This window comes from Thermobia domestica, chromosome 1 (assembly GCF_964235325.1).
Source record: "Thermobia domestica chromosome 1, izTheDome1.hap1.1, whole genome shotgun sequence".
Lineage (NCBI taxonomy): Eukaryota > Metazoa > Arthropoda > Insecta > Zygentoma > Lepismatidae > Thermobia > Thermobia domestica.
This window is the reverse complement of record NC_137454.1, coordinates 23,852,624-23,868,750: the sequence shown is the minus strand read 5'-3', so window position 1 is coordinate 23,868,750 and position 16,127 is coordinate 23,852,624. Positions and strand designations below refer to the sequence as shown.

The 16,127-nt window shown below is 37.6% G+C and overlaps 1 protein-coding gene across 1 annotated transcript in view; it reads left to right on the top strand.

The window, feature by feature from the left end:
* Positions 1 to 16,127, top strand: part of Rab23 (RAS oncogene family member Rab23) — a 364,665-nt gene continuing 348,538 nt past the window's right edge. The window contains exon 1 of the mRNA XM_081755290.1: positions 1 to 307. The gene's annotated coding sequence lies outside the window, so the exon portion shown is untranslated. The remainder of the gene's footprint in view (positions 308 to 16,127) is intronic.

Below are 16,127 nucleotides of genomic sequence, written 5' to 3'. Positions count from 1 at the left end.
GTTTTATTCCACAGGTAAACGACCAGGTGTTCCGAGTGTCTGCACACAACACAGAACTTCGCCTGCGACAGAAATATGTATCCGCTGGGAATAGTGCGGTGTGTTAAGTGTGTTATGTTCAAAAATTAATTGTATTCTATTCGCTCGTGTTTTGTTGTTACAGAAAATTCGGTTTGTGTTTTTGTGTGTGTATAACATAAGGAACTTTTTGAAGCTTGGTTTCTGTGTGTGAATAACGAGTGCAACAAAACATTTCTTCTGTCAAAATACGAGCGGGAAACAATGGAGAATCGTCGCGAGTTGTAAGGTAAGCTTTGGGAAAATTGTGAACTTGAACCCAAACAGTGAGTGACCGTCTGCTGTTTAGAGTCGCCGCCTGTGCCGGCTATGATAGCAGGTGCTTCTAAACAGGATATATACTTGAAGGAAGTTCTAATACTGTTGCAAAACTGTCTTGTTACATTTTAAAAATATGAAAAGTTATTGACAACAATATACCAATTTATATACTCCACATAATTTTCATGGTGATATTTGTAATTAAGAAAAAGTAAATGAAGCGAATTTAATAAAATGGAAATGGTTAATACGAATTTGAATTAAACTAAAAATTGTAGCAATATTCTGAGAAATTGAAATATAAAATTATGGCACAATAATAAAAGTTGTTTTACAACGATTGTATGTGCAACAATATTCAACTTCTGTAAATTAGTGCAACTTCTTGATCAGTGTATCTTCTAGACATGTTTTTATTGGGGGGTCACTGGCCCCCCGGGACTATGAGAGTGCCCCCCGGCGGAGACCAAAATAACACGTCTATAATATAATAATATATAGAATAGTACCTTGTGTATAATACTCCTCCGAATAGCTATTGTGCCACCCCCCGGAACATTTTTTCTGAAAGATATATTCTTGATTTTAAAGGTATCGAGTCGTTTTTAAAACGAGAGCGTCTTTTAGAAAGGGAAGGAACAATTGCCCCTGAATTTGACATACAGTGGTGTACACAAGGGTGGTGTCGGGGTTTAACCCCCCCCCCCTTGAGCGAGATATGTGAAATGAACATTTACTACATTCAGATATACAAGAATCACGCTTATACTGAAAGGATATGAAATGAAAAATTAAATATTTCAGTTTTTTAACGTCGCACGGTTATGTCCAAGGGCGCCAATCAGGGGGGACAAGGTGGTGCGCTCGCCCCCCCCCTAAGAGGAAATTGTACTTGGGAATATCGAAAACCCAACAGAATTTTTACATTAGGTACAGGAAAATTTGAAACGTTGCTTATATTTGCCCCCCCCCCCCTTTGGAAACCACATGGTCGCCCTTGGTTATGCTCTTAGGCTAAGGAAGAATTTGTGGAATGAGAAAGTGGGAAGAAACGGGAGCACTCCAAGAAAAACCGACGGACACGATGTTAACCACCACAAACTAACTTTGCCGGGGATTGAACCAGGACCCCCACGCACTAGAGATAAGCACTCTATTACTGAGCCATCGTGCCACTCTGAAAGAATATTAAATTAAATGCTTGAATTCTCGTTGGAATTTTGCATACGCTACTAACGTAAAACTAATCTTGGTCCCCCTCCTCCCTAAACAAACACTGAAATTACACTGCTCTTCTTACTGATTTAGTAGCTACTGCGTGCGCCTTTGGTGGTACACATAGTCCCGGATTCGATTCTCGGTGGGAGAGCACTAAATTTTTTTACAATTAGTCAATTTCATTAATCAACCGTCTCCTTTGGCCTAAAGAGCATGACAATGGGACGTTAAGATTTAAAAAAATCAATTCGTTTTCTGAAATGATGCTACTACTTTGATATATCAATCAAATTAAATAAAAATATATACAACAGCAAAAGATTATTCAATGTAGACAACCAACTTACTTTCAAACGGCATACATGGGTTATATGTATGTGTAGGTCAAGAATTTGGTCATTTTGTCCATTGTAAAGGACGACCAAGGCTTAATAAATGTCCATTTACCCAGCGTAAATTTGCAACTTTAGGGGGAGACTTTATCCCCACATGTACAGTAAACTATCGATTATTCGCACCCGCGGTCTTTCTTTCTTTCTTTCTTTTCTTTTCTTTCTTTTTTTTTTTTTTGTAAAATGTCCTTAAATAAAACTTTAATCACAAATAAAGAAGAGGTATTTTAAAGTGAGAAAATAAAAACAAACGACCGGTTTTTTTTGTAACAAACAGAAAACTATTGTTTAGTAAGTTCTAATTGCAGGTGTAGGCCCCTTACTGTAGTAAATAGAAGCTATTCAGAAGCACTTTCTTGTTGATTTGTCTTTTTTTTTTTTCCTTTTACGGGTTATTCGCGATTGCTGATCCACCCAATTCCATTGCTAATCGGGGGCTTACTGTATGTATATAATTGCAGGATTTCAAGCTTATTTTTTAACACAAAATTTGTTGTTTTGAAATATTTTGATAGCTATATTGTTGTAAATAATTTTTCATTATGAGAAGTTCATATATATTTAAAACGAACCAAATGTTTATGTAGTTTTAGTCTAAGTGTATTGCTGCTGATATACAGACTCATATTTAGATATTTTACACCCCTGGACTCAAGAAACTTTTGCGTCTTTCTTATTTGTTTGTGTTTAGTTATGTAAGGGAAAAGCAGCACCAAAATCTGACAAAAGATTAGGATACAAAATAGAAGCTACTAAATGCTATGTTAGTCTATAGAAAATATCAACATTGTTTTCAGTATTTATATACCTCTCTTAAATTTCTTTCTGTGATTTTTTTTTTCGCACATCATAATTCAATTGGTTTCTTATAATGTCTCTCCTGTGCCACCCTGTGTCCAAATCCTTTGACTGTGTAAATACCGACCTTTGTCTAATCTCTATTAAGTGTGGTTCAGAAATAAAGAGGCAAGGGAAATGTGATAAGTTAAAAAGCTTCATATACTGCGAATAGGTAGACAACTTAGACGCGTGTTATGATCCAAAGTGCATTATTAAAATTGTTAAAATATGAAAATACTTTAAAAGAATAATTAATAACTTAAAGTGTCTACTCTGGAACAGCAGTTTTAGTGAAGGTCATACTCAAGGGGAGGGGAAGTATTGAAAGTGGAAAAGCAGGAATGACTTTTATTATTATTATTATTATTATTATTATTATTATTATTATTATTATTATTATTATTATTATTATTATTATTATTATTATTATTATTTGGTCGGACATATCTACAAAATTTAGGGGGAACGTCATGAACCATAGAAGGTGGACTTCTTTGAACAGAGAATATTAAAGTTAGGAGAATCTCAACAGGGTTTCGAAAAGAGCATGCGAATGGATTTTTGAGAGTTGTGATTCCCTGTCTCTGAGAATGAAAAAGTCCAAAATATATAGTATGTCTCATCATAATTTTGTTTCCCCCATATCATTTGCCATTTGTTATCGGTTGCGGGCCTGTTTCAAACAGATTCTTTTTAAATCCGTGTTACGTACAGGACATAGTTTTAGGTTTAAATGCATGTAGATTAATCCTGATATTTACAGATTGGATTGGAGTTCGTTTCAGTATCGAGGCTATATGAGATGTAAACCTATAGCTTAACGTGAGATCTGAAACTCCTGAGTTTCCACCAGCAATCAAACTTCTTTCTCACGCGTCCTGAAAGTATATGAGATTTGAATGTTTGAATTTCCGGTGATAAAATTCTACGTACTTCGCTGTATATTTGGGGCCTCTGGTTTGATCTCACCTCCCACCAAGTCGAGTTTATGGTGGACGAACAGTGTGTGCGTGACAGTGGCGTAACTAAAGGCTTGGGGACCCCCCGTAGAAAGCGTGGAGTGGGGCCCCTTCTCTAAGCCCCACTTTATGATTTGGGGGCCCCTTCTCTAAGTCCCACTTTATGATTAGGGCCCCTTATGGCTTGAGGCCCCCCGCAATGCGGGGTTTGCGGGGCCCTTATTTACGCCCCTGGTGCGTGGGTTTTCTTCGGTCTCTGCAGTTTCTTCCCAGTTTAGTCATTCCACCATTATCATCATCTCCCTTATTCTTAGTGCATAATCGTGGGACGTTCAACTTTAGAAAAACAATCTTTTCAGTGTGTTTTATAAACGCATTAACTTTAGAAGTGTTATTATTATTACTATCATTTTACTTTTTAGTCTTTATTCATTACTTTAATTGCATTGTGGATAGGAACAGTCTCTCTTTCTTCTTATACGTAGTATTATGTAAAGAAGTTCTCAAGTTGTTGATATGAAATCATCAGAACACCTAATTATCTGCAACCAGCCAAACCGTGATGATTTGGTTGTATATGCATCAGGCGCTTAACAATTATTAATTTTTCGAAAAGACTGAACACTAGGATTCACATTGCCAGATCAAAACCATTTCCAAGAAGAAATTAAATGTCGACTGAAAGCAGGAAATTCATGTTATTATTCAGTCTAAAATATTTTATCTTCGCGAATTCTCACGAAAAATTTAAAGTTTAAAATATATTTAAAACGATAATTATGTGTGTTGTTATGTATGATTGCGAAATATGGTCGCTAACTTTGAGAGAAGAACGCAGACTGAAAGTATTTGAAAATAAAATCTAAAGTGAATATTCGGACTGGAGACGGACGGGAATGGAGACTGGCAGAAACTTTTTTTTAACGAGGAGCTGCATAATCTGTACCATTTACCTAACTTTATTAGCATCATTAAATCTAAAGATGTTCAGGTCGGTAGGTCATGTAACCAGAATGGAAGAAAATGGGAAATCCAATCGCAGGGCTCATAGCGAGTCACTTTTTAAACTAAAAGTTACTTTTTTCCAAATTTGTCACTAAAAGTCACTTTTTGAGGAGGTAAAATGATTTTTCGTGTGATTTATGTTTTGCATTGGCAGTTTTCTAAGAAAAATATTATAAAAATAAAAGGCAGAAACTTGTTACTCATTACTCTTCTGAAAGCTTCAGTACTTGCTGCCACATGCGAAACAGTCAGCTCACATATAAAAGCTCACTGTAGCTTTTTATTCTTTCTAAAGCACAGTGGATGGTTGGTGGATGCTTAAGCTCTCAAGGTAGAGACCTGCACGGGCTGGGCTCAGACCGAAGCCCGGCCCGGTCCTCGGGCCGGGCTTGGAGGGGCCGGCTCGGTTATTTCTTTGGGCCGGGCCGACACTGATTTCTCTTCAAGTCGGGCCGGGCTAGGGCCGATTAATTGCAATTCTTCAGTAATTATTGACTTGCGTTAAACAATAATTAGAATAAAGGGAAACGTTGAAGAAGTGTGCAAGTGGAAAATGTTACAAGATGAGACTCTTAAAATTTTTCGGGCCCGGTCCGGGCTTGGGCCAAGAATTTTAAAAAACTTATCGAGCCGGGCTGGGCTTGGGCCGAAAATCTCCAAAACTTTTCGGGCCCGCGCTGGGCCGGGCCTAGGTACATTCGGGCTGGATTGGGCTCGGGCCGAAAAATTTGGCCCGTGCAGGTCTCTATCTCAAGGTGGGTTTGAGAACCCTTCTGTGTCTATTCTTTCTTCTATCATAATAGTCTTAGTTTTCTCTCATAATAGTTAACGCTCCGCGCAACGTTGTGTGTGGGTGTTTGTGTGGTTCATCATGCTCGTCTTGTGTTACGCTTTTTGTATGTTCTTCTTAAGAGTAAGTGATGAATTTTAATATTTCATGGCTTTGAGAACTCTCAATGCTAAGTTAAATACAGGGTGGCTCAAAAGTAGGTATACAGTCCTGTAGTGATCAACTTATTGTTTTTTATATAATTTCTTATTGTTATCCATCAGGTAGACCTAGCTTCTTTATTATTTGTTCTTAATGTGTTTTTACTTACATCTTAAGCTCGGAACAGCCGAAGCAAATAATCCCATCAACTAGAATGTTATACTTGATCAATGCAGGGGTGCTACTTTTGGGCCACCCTGAATGTCTGGGATGAAGACATTCGGAAATAGGCCAGTACTGGTTCCATTTACTCAGAAGCTTCTTACATCAGCTAAGTCTGCTTACCATAACTACAAAGCATACTTAGATAACCTAAGAAAGGAGGAAGCTCAAAAAGAAAAAGCAAAGAAGATGAAACAAAACAACAAAGAGAGAGGTGATGGAGAAATTGACAAAGGAAAAAAAGGGGCATGGTGAGATTTTGGTCACTTTTTTGTGTGCTTTTGGTACTTTTTGGTCACTTTTCAACTATTTACAAGAGACCAGACCACTATGAGCCCCACAATCAAAAAAATTGACATTAGGAAGACCTAGGCGCAGATAAGAGGACAATATTAAGATAGGCATTCCAGACATAGGAATATAAAGTAGAAACTAGATCCAATTAGCTAGTGACAGAAGTCAGTGGAGAGCTTTTGTGACTGCGTAAAAGCTGCGTGTTCCTTAGGCCATGGAGTTAGTTACTTAATATTACCGTAAGAGCTATCAGTTAGAGCAAAAATTCTGAAGGTATTGTATTGTCGTCGGGTTTATTATATGTGCAATATATATATATATATATATATATATATATATATATATATATATATATATATATATATATATATATATATATATATATATATAGTGAATTAATTGTAACAAAATAAAACAATCAAATGAGAAAGTGTTGCGGATTTGAAAGCGACAAAAACAACTATATTGGCTGATAAATAAAAGGACGAAACGGAACCGGGTACGACTGCTTCAGAAAAATTATGTTCTTAGGGTGAAAAGTATGGAGGAAGGAAAAGGAGGGAGATAAAGAAAGAATGGTGGAATGATGAATACCTCCTACGTCAAGCTATAAGCATTGTCTCAGGATGATGATGTATGAAAACACACCCAATCAGTAGCGTAGTCAGGATGTGTGTTTGGGGGGGGGCAAGTGCTGTTATAGGTATATATAGAAAAATTACAAACAAAAAAATATATAAACATAAAAATATATAAAAAATTACAAACATCAAAGTACCAAAGTATATTGTCGGACCTCTTTGGGGGGCCCGGCCCCTCCGGGTTCCCCCCCTTCGCTACGCCACTGCACCCAATCCATATGTGTAACGGCTAGTTGGACATTAATGTGCAAGCTACAAGTGTTTAACAGAATTATTATACAGATGGCACTAGTATCAAACTATTTTTTAGCAAATAGTATATTATTCTGAGAAACTGTTACAATTTTTTGATTTTGTTAGCATGCTTTTCAAAATATTAAAACAATTAAATTTTGAGGAATGAATAAAATTTTCAGTTCCTACCTAAGCCCAAGTAATAGCCGTTATTTATTTCCTCACTAAACTAGCCTATCTGTACAACATTTTTTAAAAAAATATTTTAAGAATATGCCTCGTTGTTCGAACAGTCTTTGATTGTCTGGTTTATCTGTGCTGGAAACTTAAGAAGCCAGCTTAAGCGAACTCAGAATCTCCCTGAGTGCAAAGCTGTGGAACATAGCCTCTGTTGGTAGCCGAGCTCGGCTACCAATTATAGCGATCTTTATTCCTTAGACAATGAGTCACTTGCCTACCAAGTTTCGTAGAAATCTGGCCAGTAGTTACCGAGAAATAAAGTATCATACACATACGAACAAACATACACTTGGAGTAAAAGTATAAGCTAGGGTTGCCAACTCTGAAAAAAAAACTGGCATCCCCTCAAAACTCCCTATGATATAGGTCAAAGTGTGAAGTATCTCTTCGGACCTATCCATGGTAAAGAAATGTACTATCGTGAACAAAAGTGCATTAGCACCTGCATTCTGCACATCCTTAGTACACTCACTAATAAGCTTAATAGATACATTATGCTATAAATGAGAAACTGAAATCGGCATTGATCATTTTATTGTATTTACCAGTAACTGCCACTTCTTTAAAATTATCGAAACAGATGAGCAAAAGTACCGGTATGTCAATTTTTACGTGACAATTTTGAATTTTGAAAATGAAATTTTATTCTTTAAACTCATACTTCAACTACAGGAAATTGCTTCAAGAAGTCCTTTTTCATTTTCAATAAATGTATAAAATTCCTTTTAAGTAAATTTTAAATTTTCCCTGATACAGTCCTTTCGTTATCATCTTTTTACAGCCATCTCTTTAAAATTATCTAAACAGATGGACTATATATATATATATATATATATATATATATATATATATATATATATATATATATATATATATATATATATAAATCGTTGAAACGGTTAAAGGTGACATTGGATTTACATAACGAAAGTTACTTTTTAAATCTATATTTCGAACTAGATACAAATTTGAAAAAAAAAACGGTCATAAAGGGGCTGGTAAGAAGTTTGTACCGGTCACAGGATTTAATCAAAATAACAGCGATATTTCCAGCCAGGCCGGTGAAAACCGACCAGTTGGCAACTCTAGTATAAGCTCTTGTATGCTTACGTCGGAAGCTAATAACCATCGAAACAAGAGTTTAGTCTGTCCTGTCTCGGAAAAGGTAATGAAAGTGATGTATCAGCTAGGAAAATGTCTCTCTTTCTATTGGAGGAGTTTTGTCTGGTCTCTTGTACCTTCATGAAAAGTACATCTCGTCTCGTCTCGTATGCAACCCTTAATTATAATGTCTTTAGCTGAAAGAGTGTAATTGTGAAATGTTAAACTAATTTTTAAATTTAATTCTGCATAAAGAGCGCACCCACGGTGTTTTCACCGGGTCCGAACGTCCTCCCGAAAAATAAAATCCGTAACGCGACATACATTTGTACGCTTTATTAATAACCGTCTCATATAGCCTCCTTGCTGAAAAGGAAGTTAACTCAAAATCAAAAATCACTTTCTTAATAAGATTATACTTGTTTAGCAAATAAACACTTGATATAGACTAAAGATTTGACTTTACTCATCATCTATACCAGTGCTATTCAACCAGGGGTACGCGTACCCCTGGGGGTACGTAATCCTAAAATAAGCATATTTTTAGTATTTATTCAATGATCATAGTTGGAGAAAATCCTTCTCGGTAGAACTGGATGTTTCCCATATGTTTTTAAATTTCGCATGTTAATTGTTTGGGATGTGTAATTTATCTCCCTGCAAATACTCTTTTGATTGGCACACTGATTGTCCTTATGTTGGGTCTCTATTTGTTCCCATTTTAATGAACGGAACATATGTATTAAGTTTAATAAGTTAATTTCGATGTAATTTCTTTTAGACAGCTTCAGAGGTACACAATAACTAAACTAACTAACTCTATGGCCTATGGAACCCGGAGGTTCAGTGCCGCGTTCACAAAAGCTCTCCACTGACTTCTATCCTTAGCTAATTGCATCCAGTTTCTACTTTGTATTCCTATCTCTGCGAGATCCATCTTAATATTGTCCTCCCATCTGCGCCTAGGTCTTCCTAATGGTCGTTTTCCTATGGGTCTACCAGTCAAGACTTTGAAAGCGTTTCTACTTTCTTCCATTCTAGCTACGTGACCTGCCCACCTAAGCCTCCTAGACTTGACGACCCTAACAATATTGGGTAAACCGTATAAACTATGTAGTTCCTCGTTATGGAGCTTCCGCCATTCCCCATTCTCGTTCCTCTTGGGTCCGAATATTCTTCTCAGGATCCTGTTCTCAAATACTTTCAGTCTATGTTCTTCCCTCAGAGTAAGCGACCATGTTTCGCAACCATACAGAACAACAGGCATGATTATCGTTTTATATATTTTAAGCTTCAAATTCCTCGACAGAATTCGCGACGACAAGAGATTTTGAACCGAATAGTAACACGAATTCCCTGCTTTTAGTCGACATTTAATTTCTTCGTGAATATGATTTTCGTCTGTTAATATTGATCCTAAATATTTGAAAGTATCCACTTTATCAAAAGTATTATTTAATATTTTAACGCCTCCACAATTTGCCGTATTACGGTCCCGACACACTTTCATGTATTTAGTTTTCTCTGTATTTACTTCTAAACCCATGTCCCTGCAAGCGTTTAATAAGATATCTGCATTTATTTCTACTGTTCTCCTATCATCTCCTATTAAATTTACATCATCAGCATATGCCATAACCCGGTGAATGCCGTTCAACTCTAGGCCCTGGTTGCTATCTTTGATTTTCCTTATGGCGTATTCCAGCACAAAGTTAAATAATAATGGCGACAACGCATCTCCTTGTTTCAGGCCATTTTCGACGTGGAAGCTCGTGGACAAAAATTTTCCTACCCGGACTTTACTTTGGGATTCACTTAAACATATCTTAATTAATCTAATTAGCTTTCTCGGTATTCCAAGCTCTGTAAGAACGTTGTATAATGTTTCTCTCCTAACCGAGTCGTAAGCCTTTCTAAAATCAATAAATAGTTGATGTACCGGGGTATTGTATTCCCACTTCTTTTCGAGTATTTGGCGAATGGTAAATATTTGGTCGATAGTTGATCGATTTCGTCTAAATCCACACTGATAATCTCCAATAATTTCATCTGCGTATGGGGTCAATCTTGCTAACAGAATATTTGAAAGGATTTTATAGGATGTTGACAGAAGAGAAATGCCTCGATAATTATTACAGTCAGTTTTGTCGCCTTTCTTGTGAATTGGAACAATGATTGACTCTTTCCACTCTTGTGGCAATTCTTCCTTGTTCCAGATAAGGAGAATTTTTCGCCTCCAGCTAAAATTAACTCAGCCGGAATTTCATCTACACCCGGAGATTTGTGTTTCTTTAATTTCTTTATAGCGGTTTCTACTTCTATTCGATTGGGTTCTGGAATATACGGTTCTGCGGTGTGTATCTCCTTTTCTCCACGCACATTAGTTTTTGGCTGCGTGTTCAGCAAATCGTCAAAGAAATCTTTCCATCTATTTAAGAGGCTATCCGTATCAGTGAGAACTGTTTCGTCAGATTTCTTTAATATATAAGCACGAGGTTGATAGCCTTTCTTAAATTCGCTGATCCCCTTATACATGTCCCGAATATTTTTATTTTTACTATTATCTTCAAGTTCCTTAATTTTAGCTTTCAAAAAATCCCGTTTCTTTGTTCTAAAAGTTTTGGAAGTTTCCCGCCTGATATCTGCGAAATTTTGTGTAGTTATTTCATTCGGATTTTGTAGCCACCGTAATTTTGCCTGTTTTCTCTTCTCTACTAGTTTAATGCATTCTTGGTCGAACCATGGTTTGTTCCTACGTATTTCCGCGTGTCCCAATTTTTCTATTGCTGAACTTTTAATGCTATCTCTAATTTCAATCCAAGTATCCTCAACACTAGTGCACTCCGAGTCTTCTAAAACCGAGAATCTATTCGAAACTTCAATCTGGTATTCCTCTCTTACCTGGCTCTCTTCTAATTTCTTTAAATTAAATCTCTCCGTTTTCGGACATTGAGTATTACATTTATTCAACGATAATCTCTCCCGTATTATCGCTGCTACCAGGTAGTGATCAGTGTCACAATCAGCCCCTCTAAACGACCGGACGTCAATTATGCTAGATTGTCTTCTTCTATCTACTAAAACGTGATCAATTTGATTATGTGTTTTTCCGTCTGGTGATGTCCAAGTGTATTTATGAACGTCGCGATGTGGGAATTTTGTACTCTTCACGATTAGGTTTTTGGATGTTGCAAAGTTCACGAGTCTAACACCGTTGTCATTACTTTCCTTATGCAAACTTTCGTTCCCTATAATCGGTTTGAAAATATCCTCTCGTCCTACCTTCGCATTGAAATCCCCTAATAGAATCTTCATATGGTATCGCGGGAGTTGGTCAAATATCCGTCCCACTTCTTCGTAAAAACTATCTTTTATATCGTTACCCTTATCTTCAGTTGGAGCATGTACATTTAAAACAATAATATCACACCACCGTCCCTTAAGAGTAATAAAAGAAAGTCTGTCAGTAACAAATTCAACCCGTTTAATTGCTGGTAATATTCGTTTGTGAACGAAAAACCCTGTTCCTAACTGGTGATTTTTATTTCCTTCCCCGTAAAAGAACGTAAAATTTCCGGAATTCTCAGATCCATTTCCTTCCCACCTAACTTCCTGAACTCCTACTAAGTCCATCCTGTATTTCTCTAACTCACTCGTTACAGATTTCAACGCGCCTGCCCTATAAAGACTTCTAATATTCCATGTTCCAAATCTCATGTCCATTTTCTTTTGCTGATGTCGTGCCAAATTATCAGTCCTTGTCCGAGGCTTTTGTGAATGTTTCTGAACAAGTACCTTTTTTTACAGGATGAGGGTGTTAGCCTTACCCAAACCCCCAAGCTGGAGGACCACTCCTAGTCGTCTGTCCGCGACTGCTTATTCAGTATATTCGCAGCTAACCTCTATATCTAGAGGCCTTCTCCTCGATCCGCAACCTGAGGACGCGCCATGCCGTGGTGACAGGAACCCACGTTATCAGAGGTACACAATTGGATGGCAAACTGTGTCTAGGGGTACCCGAGGAAAAAAGTTTCAATAGCACTGATCTATACTATTTCTTTTCTGATATAGGGACCGCGGTGGCTCAGTGTTAGAGCGTTCACCTCTGATGAATGAGGTCCTTGGTTCGATTCCAGCTCGCGCCAAGTGAGCTTTGTGATGAGCAACCACCGTGTTCGTGGGTTTCCTGGAGGTTCTTCCGTTTCCTCCCACTTCCTTCATGTCATTTCTCATCATTACCATCCCCTTTAGCCTAGCCTGCATAATCGTGGAACGTAGAACTTACAGATTTCATTTCATTTTTCTTTTTTGATAGAAAAAAGAATCTAATTTTATCATTTTTCGTGAGAATGTAGGTGTCAGTACTTAAAAAAAAATAATTATCGTTTCTTTTTTTCTTTTTTCGACTGTGGAATAACATCCGTTCGATACCACATAAACATAGTCTTGTATAATTGGGCCCCGCACTAAATCTTGGACTTCTCCCAACAAAAATTTCTGTGTGTCCCCCTGTTCTGAATACATGTTTAGGTACGTTATAGTCGAAAGCTGAGTCTACAACAAAATAGTTTTACTTGAGAGGCATGATGATACCAGTTGAAACACTTTCACTGTCTCCTTGTAAGGAAGTCATTTAGCATTTTTGTTTTCGTTTTTTTTTTTTTTTTTTTTTTTTGTAGTTGTTTTTGTTTTATGACATTACGTTTCTTGTGCTCATACACAACAGCTATATTGTTCAAGCTGCTTCTATTGCCTCCAACCATTTCTTACTTGTGCTTGGCGTTCAGACTAACATGTACCGTCATTCATCTTACTTCTCATAAAGCTATAGACAGAACTAAGAAAGAAGGTCAAAAAGTACTTCCGAAAGTAAGAAATACACAGTTTTCCTTTTTTGTAATTATAAAGATATGTAAAAGCTCACACTTTGTTCAAAGGGGGAATGGTGGCTCAGTGGTTGAGCGCTTACCTCTGGTACGGGGTGTCCCTGGTTCAATTCCCGACCAAGTAAGTTTGTGGTGGACAACCTCGTGTCCGTGGGTTTTCTTATTCAAATTGGAAATGATACATCTTCAATAGAGGAATAAGAACTGGAAGAAAGATTTCTCTCATTTCCAAAAAAGATGAACTGCGTGTGCCATCGGGTTTAGTAATCAGAGATGCAATGCAACATATATATATATATATATATATATATATATATATATCACACAATATTGTTATAATCCTCGCGTATACAAAATTTTAGCATAATATCACTGCTGATAATGCACTTGGTAATCTGTCGTATAAGATAAAGTAGGCAAGCCGAGGCTCAAGCCCTTTCCTGCTACGACCTGGAATGTCCGCAGCAAGCTAATAGCGCTGTGGGATACTTATTTCTTTGTGCCTTTCAATTTGGCGTTCCAAAGAAATTTGGACAACATTGACTGAGTTAGTAACGGAGTATACCGGAGGGAGCGGGGCAAGATGTTCCACCCATATAAGTTTTACATTTTTATTAGTATAATACTATGCAATTGATTAAAATATATGTATTTTCAAACTGAAGAAGACAAGTGGTCCTCCCCTCCTCAGATGACGCAGCTGATTTGAATCGGGCTTGTTTTGAGACCTCATTTTATGGCGTTTGTGCGTCAACACAACGAAAAATTTGCGTTAAGGTTTGCGATATTCGATCGCATGCTGATTTTGTGATATGACGTCAGTGTTCGAAGTTTTATGGTTTGAAATAATCTATCCTCTGCAATTCTTTTTTCCTCTATAGATTCACCAACAAAAGTTTTTAACGCAGATTTTACGTTGTGTTGCATTCTGGAAATGTTACGAAGACTGGAGGCCCGTTGACACCATTTCCATATCATGAAGTAATGACAGTCCTTTCTATAATATTTGGTCTAGGAATTAATTCGTGCGGGTGGACAAGAGATGGCGCAACGAACGGAGCGTCCCACAGTTCCGTGTATCCACACATGTGTTGCAAACCCCTGTCATCGCGTATCGTTCGTAGTATAGGGCAGTGGATTAAAGCGTCAACAACGCCAGTTTGTAGTTAAGTGAACATGGCGCAATTTGTGCCTGATAAAGTGTTTTTGCGGGGTGTCCTGCTGCATTACTTTAACATGCAGAAAAGTGCGACTGAAAGTCATCGTATTTTGGTGGAAGTGTATGGTGACCATGCTCTAGCTGAGCGAACGTGTCAGAAGTGGTTTGCACGGTTTAGAAGTGGTGATTTCGGCTTGGCAGACCAAGAGCGAGCTGGACAGCCAAAAAAATTTCAAGACGAAGAATTGACAGCATTGCTCGAGCAGGATTCGTGTCAAACGCAGGAACAACTTGCAGCAGCATTAGGCGTTGATCAAACAACAGTCTCCAAACGCTTGAAAGCCATGGAAATGATTCAAAAGATGTCACATTGGGTTCCACATGAATTGAAAGACAGAGACGTTGAAAGACGAAAAACCATTTGCGAATTGCTGCTTCAACGACAGAGCAGAAAGGGGTTTCTGCATCGAATTATTACGGGTGATGAGAAGTGGATCCATTACGAGAACCCTAAACGAAAAAAGGCCTGGGTGAAACCAGGTGAACCAGGTCCATCACAACCAAAACGAGATATTCACTGTGCAAAGGTTATGCTGTGCATATGGTGGGATATGAAAGGTGTGGTGTACTATGAGCTGCTGCAACCGGGTGAAACTATGAATGGAGAACGTTATCGACGACAATTAATGCGTTTGAAGCAAGCTCTGGCCAGAACACGACCAGAATGGGAGAACAGACATGATAAACTTATTGTTCAACATGATAACGCTCGCCCACATGTCGCAAAACCGGTCAAAACCTATTTAGAAAATGTCGGATGGGAAGTTTTACTCCACCCGCCGTATTCACCAGACGTTGCTCCTTCGGACTACTACTTGTTCGATTGCATGAACAACGATTTGATTGGACAGCGGTTTACTTCTTCAGAAGATATCGAAACATGGGTCGCTGACTGGATCGCTTCCAAGGATGAGGACTTCTTTCGCCACGGAATCCGTACATTGCCTGACAGATGGGCGAAAGTGGTGGCTAGCGATGGACAATATTTTTCTTAAGGTATTTATGTATTTTGTGTTTGTACTACAGCTTCAATGTGTGCGTACCAACCGCACGAATTAATTCCTAGACCAAATAGTAGCAAGTTGTTGATATATTAAATACGCAATGGCGCATCCCCAGAGAGGGTTCAATTGGGTCCGGACCCTGCCCCATAACTTCGTAACTCTTTTTAATATTTATTTTACCTGCACCAAGGACGCATTCACGGGCGTCCACGTGATCCGGAACTTGTCCAGTCTCATTAACTTGACAAGCATTTGTAGACTTTCTTGATATTAAATAAAACAGTACAGACGTGTTCAAATTATTAGACTCAACATTCAGTTTCTGAATATTTTACTGTTCTTACAATATTTATGTATGAAAACACGTTCGAAATTAGTCCAAATTGTTTTGCTCTAATTTCTAGTGGGAATGGCACATGCTTTTCAATATCAATAAAACAAATGCGAACGTGAATTCAAATATAATTACTGTACAGTGTGTATATCCAAATTGGAAACAAAAAATGAAATGGAATAGTTACAAGAAAATGATCTCTCACACAAAGATTAATACTTCGTATCAAATGCCTTATTCTTTATTAAGTCTTTTATTCTTTGTGGCA